The sequence below is a fragment of the Gorilla gorilla genome, chromosome 9 (genome assembly GCF_029281585.2).
Source record: "Gorilla gorilla gorilla isolate KB3781 chromosome 9, NHGRI_mGorGor1-v2.1_pri, whole genome shotgun sequence".
NCBI classification, from domain to species: domain Eukaryota; kingdom Metazoa; phylum Chordata; class Mammalia; order Primates; family Hominidae; genus Gorilla; species Gorilla gorilla.
Genome location: NC_073233.2, coordinates 89,917,820 through 89,926,774, shown reverse-complemented (window position 1 = coordinate 89,926,774; position 8,955 = coordinate 89,917,820). Strand labels below are relative to the sequence as shown.

General features: G+C 43.0%; 1 long non-coding RNA gene across 2 annotated transcripts; it reads right to left on the bottom strand.

The window, feature by feature from the left end:
- Nucleotides 1–3,175: 3,175 nt before the first annotated feature.
- On the bottom strand, nt 3,176–8,654 carry LOC129525394 (uncharacterized). 2 transcript variants are annotated; one of them, XR_008669671.2, is made up of 3 exons: nt 8,393–8,654; nt 6,629–6,787; nt 3,176–3,781 (listed from the first exon to the last, which is right to left on the bottom strand). It is a non-coding gene; the product is annotated as an uncharacterized lncRNA (long non-coding RNA). The 2 variants fall into 2 exon arrangements; XR_008669672.2 differs by having other exon boundaries at nt 6,648–6,787.
- Between the last annotated feature and the right edge of the window lie 301 nt (nt 8,655–8,955).

Genomic DNA, 8,955 nt, shown 5'->3' with positions numbered 1-8,955 from the left:
CTTCTCAATTTCTATAATAAAAGACAGATATTTTCATCTTATTAAAATATGAAAACTCAATAGTGGAATAATAGGGAAAGAAGTTGATTTATAAAGCTGCATCACATTGGAAAGAACATTTGATTTGGAAGCAGAAAAATTGGACCCAAATAAGCGTTCTAACCTTCACTGGCTATGGGAGAAGGCCTGCCTGAGTGTGTTTTCTCATCTACAAAAAAAAAAAAAGTAATAGCCAGGTTGTATCCAGTCAAAGGGTTGCCAAGTCATTGTTCATTAATTCTTGTATATTAAGACCCTGAAATCTTTAGGATCAAAGACTAAGAACACCTTTTCTTTTAGATAGGCCTAGATACTCAGCCAACATCTATTGCCATTTTGAATCTGCTCTTGATTTTTTTTTTTTATCATTCTTTACCCAGTGTTTCTTCACCCAGTTCTTCAGGGAATTTTACAAAATATGCTCAAAACCTCTCTCTTTAGTTTTGTTTTAGATAGATTCAAAAGTTCTTTTAATTTTAGATATATTAATTTTCTTATTAGTCACTGCAGGAATAAATATGGAAAATAGAAATATAAAAGAGTTAATAAAGTCAATGAATTTAACATTTATCGATCGTCTATCATATTTATTCCTTAAAAATAAAAAATGTTGTGTGGTGTTAGTAAAACAAAGGCTTACAGATATTAGGTGACTTGTCTAAGATAAAAATATTCAGTAGAAGGATGGAAATTTGAATTCCAGCTGTTCTAAAGGCAAAGACATTACTTATTATTATACTATTTTGCCTAATGAGAACAAGAAGTAGGGAAACTTTTGAAATTATAATATTCGCTCTCCATAACTTCTTTTCTTAATCCAAATTAATTTGTGCTCTTTCATTCCTCAGGGCAGAGTTTACCAAACAGCTAGTCTCTTCTCTAGATAGGGATAGACGACCATTCCTCTATGATTCCTACTCCCAAACCTATGGGTTATCAGAATGGTGCAAAGTAAAAAAGTGGGAATGAGACAGACCTGAGTTGAACTTCTGGTTCTGGCACTTCCAAATTGGGGATTTCAGGTCACTTTGCTGAATCAATCAGAAATATGATTTCCTTATCTACCAGATGCATATAATACTTAAGCTTGAAAGAGTTTCACCAATATTAAGTCAGATAATATACATAAATTACCTGCACATTTACATAAAAATCCATATTAGTTGTGGTGGGAACATGCCCAAATGGGAACACGCCCAAATATTATCTTCACATTAATAAAGAAAGGTTCCTGGATTGTGGATTCCTTTCTACCAGAACTGAATCACTTAACCCTAAAAAGTTTTTTGGTGGCTACATGCAGGAATGCTACTTACCTCATGGCAGATTGAGCAAGCATATATTCAGATCCCTTATCAATGAGTATGTATTTGATATTTTGTATTATTTCAGTCTTGCGCTTAAGTTGTGAGCTTGAATTCCAAAACTTTAAAACTTTCTTTTTTCTTCCTTGAAATGCACATAGATTTTATATGGCGACAATTCCTGGTAAACTTTCATTTTTCCTCAGGACTTTGCATGATTAAAGTCTCCAGAATTAAGTAAAACTTTGATTCAAGAAATCATGAAGCCCCTTGAAGTTGAGAAGACTGGAGCAACACATGTTTTTGTTCCCTACAACATTCCAGACACTGAGTATATCAATTAGGGTACGGGCAGGTTTTAGAAACCACACTAGTTATTTTAAGATATAAAATTTAATGTAGGCAGCTGTATAAACAAGTACTGGAAAACTGAAAAGGCAGAAAAGGAATCCTGTCTATGGAAATTAAGGCTCTGCATGCCCCAGTTATCTTTAAAAAGAAAATAGTATTAGCTGTTTTGTGTCCATGGGGGTGATGCCAGGTCATTGCCTATTGGCTCCCTGTTTATTAAGTTTCTGAACCTTGTATTTAGGTTCAGGGGAGACCACACCATGAATAGCCCTTTTTTTTTGAGCAGGCTGTAAAATCTCAGCCTATATTCATTACTTTTTTGGATCACCTTCCACTTTTTTTAAAATTTTCTTAAGTGTCTTTTTCATAAAGATAACATAGAGAGAACTATTGAAGAAAGCATCTACCAACTCTAAGGGTAGAGACAAAATGGGAAAATGTCAGAGTTACTGGCACCTAACAACCTGTGATACAGATTTCTGAAGAAGGGGTCGTTTCCAGCTGCTGGCCTTTAGGAACTTGAAAGAGGGGCCAGCAGAACTCTAAGAACAGACTTTTCCTAGCTGATTCTGATACTTCAAATATTTGAGGTCACTGACAGCTAGAACTTGCATCTCTGAGATAGCGAAATGAAGCTGATCCTTGGAGAATGGGAAGAAAATTGGAAGTGGAATACATTGCTGCAGCCAGGGTGAAGAAATGTTGTTGGTGACACTAACAGAAACAGCAAACAAAACCAGCCAGTGCAAGTTCCTTCTCCCTTCTCAAGACTTAGATTTTTCACCCTATCATCCGTCTCTGCCGAGTCTATCTGCAGGCAAATGGCAGGCCTATCTGCAGAAAAACAGCAGGGAAAGAAGTGTGGTTGGTACCGTTCCTGCTTTTTTATGGTTAGGCAGAATACAGAAGGGTGAGCCTTGAGTGGGGCCTCAGTGGCTTACTAACCAGCACACTATCTTGGGTGAGTGGGGTATAGAATGAACTGGAGAAGCAGGAGATATAGTACTTGCCCTCAAGAGAATGTATTTCTAAAAGCTCCTGTACTACTTTTGAGAGATTAAATCAAGAGGAAGAGTTGAGTTATGCATGAAAGATTTCATGACGGATGAACAACTTCAAGTGGCAAAACTTATATGATGAGGACAGAAACAAGAGTGAAGGTAATATGTGTTCCAGATAATATATGTGGTTTATTTTTACTGGATTTACCCAACAAATTTATCTAACAATAACTAACCAATTTTGTTTCTAGTGTACACAGAGTCACAGAAAATTGTCGTAAGGGACCAAAAAAAAAAAAAAAAAAAAAAAAGACTGGATTTACCATTCTCTGGGAGGCACAGGGGGTGTAGCATAAGGAATTTAGGGGGTTTTCATTTCAAATTTTGCTTTGTCTTTCTAGGTCACTGAGTAGCAAAAAATAAAAGCTCATAATTTTCTAGTCTCTCTTTGGTTAGGAATTAAATGATAATCACATTGAGTTAGATAAAAATACAAATAAAACTTTACTTGAAAGAATGATGTAAGGAAAATCCTTATGTTCAAGAGATTAATTTATTTAACTATAGGACTAAATTATAATTCCTCATCCCAACTACCTCATGATTTAGACAGTTGAGTGGTCCAAAAGGAGCTTCACGTGGTATGAAGACCACTTAGGCATTGATTTATCAGGGTTAGTTTCATGCGCGTCTGTGTGAAGAGACCACCAAACAGGCTTTGTGTCAGCAACACGGCTGTTTATTTCACCTGGGTGCAGGCGGGCTGAGTCTGAAAAGAGAGTCAGCGAAGGGAGATAAAGGTGGGGGATTTGGGTTTTATAGGATTTGGGTAGGTAAAGGAAAATTACAGTCAAAAGGGGTTGTTCTCTGGCAGGCAGGGGTGGGGGTCACAAGGTGCTCAGTGGGGGAGCTTTTTGAGCCAGGATGAGCCAGGAAAAGGAATTTTACAAGGTAATGTCATCAGTTAAGGCAAGGACTGGCCATTTTCACTTCTTTTGTGGTGGAATGTCTTCAGTTAAGGCAGGAACAGGCCATTTTCACTTCTTTTGTGATTCTTCAGTTACTTCAGGCCATCTGGGCATATACCTGCAGGTCACAGGCGATGCGATGGCTTAGCTTTGGCTCAGAGGCCTGACATTCCTGCCTTCTTATATTAATAAGAAAAATAACATAAAATAGTATTGAAGTGTTGGGGCAGTGAAAAAAAAATTTTTGTGGGGGCGGTATGGAGAGATAATGTGTGATGTTTCTCAGGGTTGCTTCGAGCGGGATTGGGGCGGCATGGGAATGTAGAATGGGAGAGATTAAGCTGAAGGAAGATTTTCTGGTAAGGGGTGACATTGTGGGGTTGTTAGAAGAAACATTTGTCGTGTAGAATTGTTGGTGATGGCCTGGATACGGTTTTGTTCGAGTGTCTGCGAGCAACCTTTCACTGTTATTTTCAGGGCTGGGTATAAGTAAACAAGAAAAGGGCCTGGGAGGAGAGTCTGACGAGTAAGGGGAAGGTAGCCAAGGATGGAGTGAAATACAGGGTAAGTGTCTTCCTAAGTGATAATTACTGCTAATGTTTTTAAGTTTGCCAGTATTGATAGAGGGCTTGTCTGTAATACGGAGCTGGAAGGCTCCAGTTGTTTCAGTGATGTGTGTAGTTGGGCTTTGGAGATGAGGAGTAAATGAACATTGAGAAGGTGAAAGGTTACCTGGGGAATTCCAGTGGGTCTTTGCCGAGAGATACATAAAGGAGCAGCCACAGGAATAGTAGTTTGTGTTGTGAAAGGTCCAAATATGGGGGAAGTAGAGTTGATATAAGGAGAAAGGTTTTTTAGGTAAGCGCGGAGGAGGGCAGCAGCTTGGTGATGTGAAATGTTTGGGGAGGTCTTCCTGGACCTGTGTAGAAAGTAAATGAGTTCTTCAGGAGGGTAAAGGTGAGGGCTGTTAAAGGAAGTTCGGAGGTGTAGGGAGACAGGAGATGTTGACTAGTCTGCATGTAAGGCGGGGACAACTGTGTAGGAGCTGGAAGAAAGAGAAATGCAAAGCCAGTGGTTGTTCACTAAGAAAGGATTAGAAGTGGCTAGGAGAGAATGAGTAAGGTTGATAGTGTGGGGGAGATAGCTGGGGAGAGGTAAAGGGTGGCATAAGAATGGGAATGAGAATAAGAGTGAGTATAAAAGTAAAGAAGAGAACTTCATCAGGGTGAAAGTATTGAAGGGTCCCCTGCCAGCAAAGATCATCTATCCACTCTAAGAGTGAGTTAAGAGTTGCCAGTCCTGGGCGGGGGCAAATCCCTGAGCTTGATATGTAGGGAAGGGAGGGGCCTGAATAATCCCTGAGGAGTAGTAGAATAGCAGATGGAACACTGAGAAGTGATTTCCTTGAGGATGGATTTCCACGATGGAAAGGAAATGAGAGGTTCTAAGAGGTGGGCTGGTGGCTTGTACTATAGCATAGCCTGCCTTTGCTGGTGAGTGGCGATGAGGCCTGGTGGAACTGCCATCAGTAAACTAAATGTGATGAAGGTGAGGAACAGGGAAGAAAGAAATATGGGTAAATGGGGTGAATGTCAGGTGGATCAGAGAGATACACGCATGAGGGTCAGGTGTGGTATCTGGAATAATGTGGGAGGCCAGATTGAAGTCCGGGCCAGGAACAGTGGTAATTGTGGGAGACTCAACAAAGAGTGAGTACAGCTGAAAGAGCTGGGGAGCAGAAAGTATATGCGTCAGGTATGAGGAAGAAAATAGATTTTGGAAATTATGAGAACTGCAGAGAGTGAGTTGAGCATAGTTTGTGATTTTGAGGGCCTCTAAAACTATTAAGGCAGTGGCAGCCGCTGCACGCAGACATGAGGGCTAGGCTAAAACAGTAAGGGCAACTTGTTTGGACAGAAAGGCTACAGGGCGTGGTCCTGGCTCTTGTGTAAGAATTCTGACCACACTAACCATGCCTAGGAAGGAAAGGAGTTGTTGTTTTGTAGAAGGGATTGGGGTTTGGGAGATTAGTCGGACACTATCAGCAGGGAGAGCACATGTGTTTTCAAGAGAATTAGGCTGAGATAGGTAACAGATGAGGAAGAAATTTGGGCTTGACTGAAGTAATGAGAGCTGTCTGTGAAGCCTTGCCGCACTACAGCCCAGGTAATTTGCTGAGCCTGATGGGTGTCAGGGTCAGTCTAAGTGAAAGTGAAGAGAGGCTGGGATGAAGGGTGCAAAGGAATAGTAAAGAAAGCATGTTTGAGATCCAGAACAGAATAATGGGTTGTGGAGGGAGGTATTGAAGATAGGAGAGTATATGGGTTTGGCACCACAGGGTAGATAGGCAAAACAATTTGGTTGATAAGGCTCACATCCTGAACTAACCTGTAAGGCTTGTCTGGTTTTAAGACAGGTAAAACGGGGGAATTGTAAGGAGAGTTTATAGGCTTTAAAAGACCATGCTATACCAGGCAAGTGATAATAGGCTTTAATCTTTTTAAAGCGTGCTTCAGGAAGGGATATTGGCGTTGATCGGGGTAAGGGTGATTAGGTTTTAATGAGATGGTAAGGGGTGCATGATTGGTCGCCAAGGAGGGAGTAGAGGTGTCCTATACTTGTGGGCTAAGGTGGGGAGATACAAGGGGAGGATGTGAAGGAGGCTTTGAACTGGGGGAAAAGGTGGCAGTGAGGTGTGGCTGTAGCCCAGGAATAGTCAGGGAAGCAGATAATTTAGTTAATGTGTCTCGGCCTAATAAGGGAACTGGGCAGGTGGGGATAACTAAAAAGGAGTGCTTAATAGAGTATTGTCTAAGTTGGCACCAGAATTGGGGAGTTTTAAGGGGTTTAGAAGCCTGGCCGTCAATACCCACAACAGTTATGGAGGCAAGGGAAACAGGTCCTTGAAAAGAAGGTAATGTGGAGTGGCTAGCCTCCGTATTGATTAAGAAGGGGACGGACTTACCTACCACTGTGAGAGTTACCTGAAGATCGGCATCTGTGGTTGTCTAGGGGGCTTCTGAGGCAATCAGGCAGCGTCAGTCTTCAGCTGCTAAGCCGAGAAGATCTGGGAAGGAGTCAGTCCGAGAGCGTTGGGCCAGCGTTCCAGGGGCTCTGGGAGTGGCTGCCAGGTGAGTTGAACAGTCCGATTTTCAGTGGGGTCCCGCACAGATGGGACATGGCTTAGGAGGAATCCCGGGCTGCAGGCATTCCCTGGCCCAGTGGCCAGATTTCCAGCACTTGTAACAAGCTCCTGGGGGAGGTGGGCCTGGAGGAATGCCTGGCAGCTGCAGTTCAGGCGTTTGGAAGTTCTTGTGTGTTGGAGATAGGGCTGGGGTTTGTTTCACAGTGGAGGCAAGGAATTGCAACTCAGAAATACATTGCTACTTGGCTGCCTCTACTTTATTATTGCATACCTTGAAGGCGAGGTTAATTGAGTCCTGTTGTGGGGTTTGAAGGCTGGAATTTAATTTTTGGGGTTTTATTTAATGTTGGGAGCAGACTGGGTAATAAAGTGTATATTGAGAATAAGACGACCTTTTGACCTTTTAGGGTCTAGGGCTGTAAAGCATCTCAGGGTTGCTGCCAAACGAGCCATGAAATGAGCTGGGTTTTTATATTTGATGAAAGAGCCTAAACGCTAACTGATTTGGGAGAGGTCGGATAAAGAAAAAGGAGCATTAACCTTGACTATGCCTTTAGCTCCAGCCACTTTATAAGAGGAAATTGCTGGGCAGGTGGGGGAGAGCTAGTCGCAGAACGAAACTGTAAGCTGGAAGGGGTTTGAGGAGGGGAGGTGATAAAAGGATTATAGGGTAGAGGAGCGGAGGCTGAGGAAGAATTGGGACCTAGCTTAGCCTGGCAAGGAGCAGCCTGGGGAGTAGGGGAGAGGTCAGATGGGTCTGCAGAAAAGGTTGGAAAGAGGAAAGACTGAGCGACACTTGGGGTTGGGACTGAGGGGACAGGTGGGAGGGAAAGAAGGAAGATTTGGGACGAGTTGCATTGGAAACAGAGACTAGGGAGGGACTGATGTGTAAAAGAATGCCTGGACATCAGGCACCTCAGACCGTTTGCCTATTTTACAACAAGAATTATTTAGATCTTGTGGGATGCAGAAATTGAAAGTGCCGTTTTCTGGCCATTTAGAGCCATTGTCAAGTTTGTATTGGGGCCAAGCGGTGTTGCAGAAGAAAATAAGATGCTTAGATTTTAGGTCAGGGGAGAGTTGAAGAGGTTTTAAGTTCTTAAGAACACAGGCTAAGGGAGAAGATGGAGGAATGGAGGGTGGAAGGTTGCCCATATTGAAGGAGGCAAGTTTAAAGAGAAGGGTAGAGACATGGAGAAGGGGTTGGGGAGCAGCCCTGGGCTGCAACGTAGGTGAGCAGACAAAGCAGGCGTCCCCACAGTTGACTTGCCACCAAGGGAACGTGGGTGAATGATCAAGGCAGGCATCCCTGTGGAGATCAGACACCAATGGAACGTGGGTGAATAATCAGAGAGGTGTCCGCAATGATTAAACACCAAGGGAAGGCTGCCTTTCCAGGTCTGTGACTGGCGCCGGAGTTTTGGGTCCATGGATAAAATGTGTCTCCTTTGTCTCTACCAGAAAATGAAAGGAACTGAAATTAAGAGAAGGGAGAGATTGAAGTGTGGCGCCAAGATTGAAAGGAGAAAGAGGTTTAGGGATAGTGAGGGAGGTTGGAGAAGAGAGTAAAAAGAGGCCGCTTACCAGATTTGAAATTGGTGAGATGTTCCTTGGGCTGGTCAGTCTGAGGACCTGAGGTCGTAGGTGGATCTTTCTCACGGAGCAAAGAGCAGGAGGACAGGGTATTGATTTCCCAAGGGAGGTCCCCCAATCCGAGTCATGGCATCAAATTTTACACGCGTCTGTGTGAAGAGACCACCAAACAGGCTTTGTGTGAGCAACAACGCTGTTTATTTCACCTGGGTGCAGGCGGGCTGAGTCCGAAAAGAGAATCAGTGAAGGGAGATGGGGTGGGGCCATTTTATAGGATTTGGGTAGGTAAAGGAAAATTACAGTCAAAGGGGGGTTGTTCTCTGGTGGGCAGGAATGGGGGTCACAAGGTGCTCAGTGGGGGAGCTTTTTGAGCCAGGATGAGCCAGGAAAAGGAATTTTACAAGGTAATGTCATCAGTTAAGGCAAGGACCGGCCATTTTCACTTCTTTTGTGGTGGAATGTCATCAGTTAAGGCAGAAACAGGCCATTTTCACTTCTTTTGTGATTCTTCAGTTTCTTCAGGCCACCTGGGCGTATATGTGCAGGTCACAGGG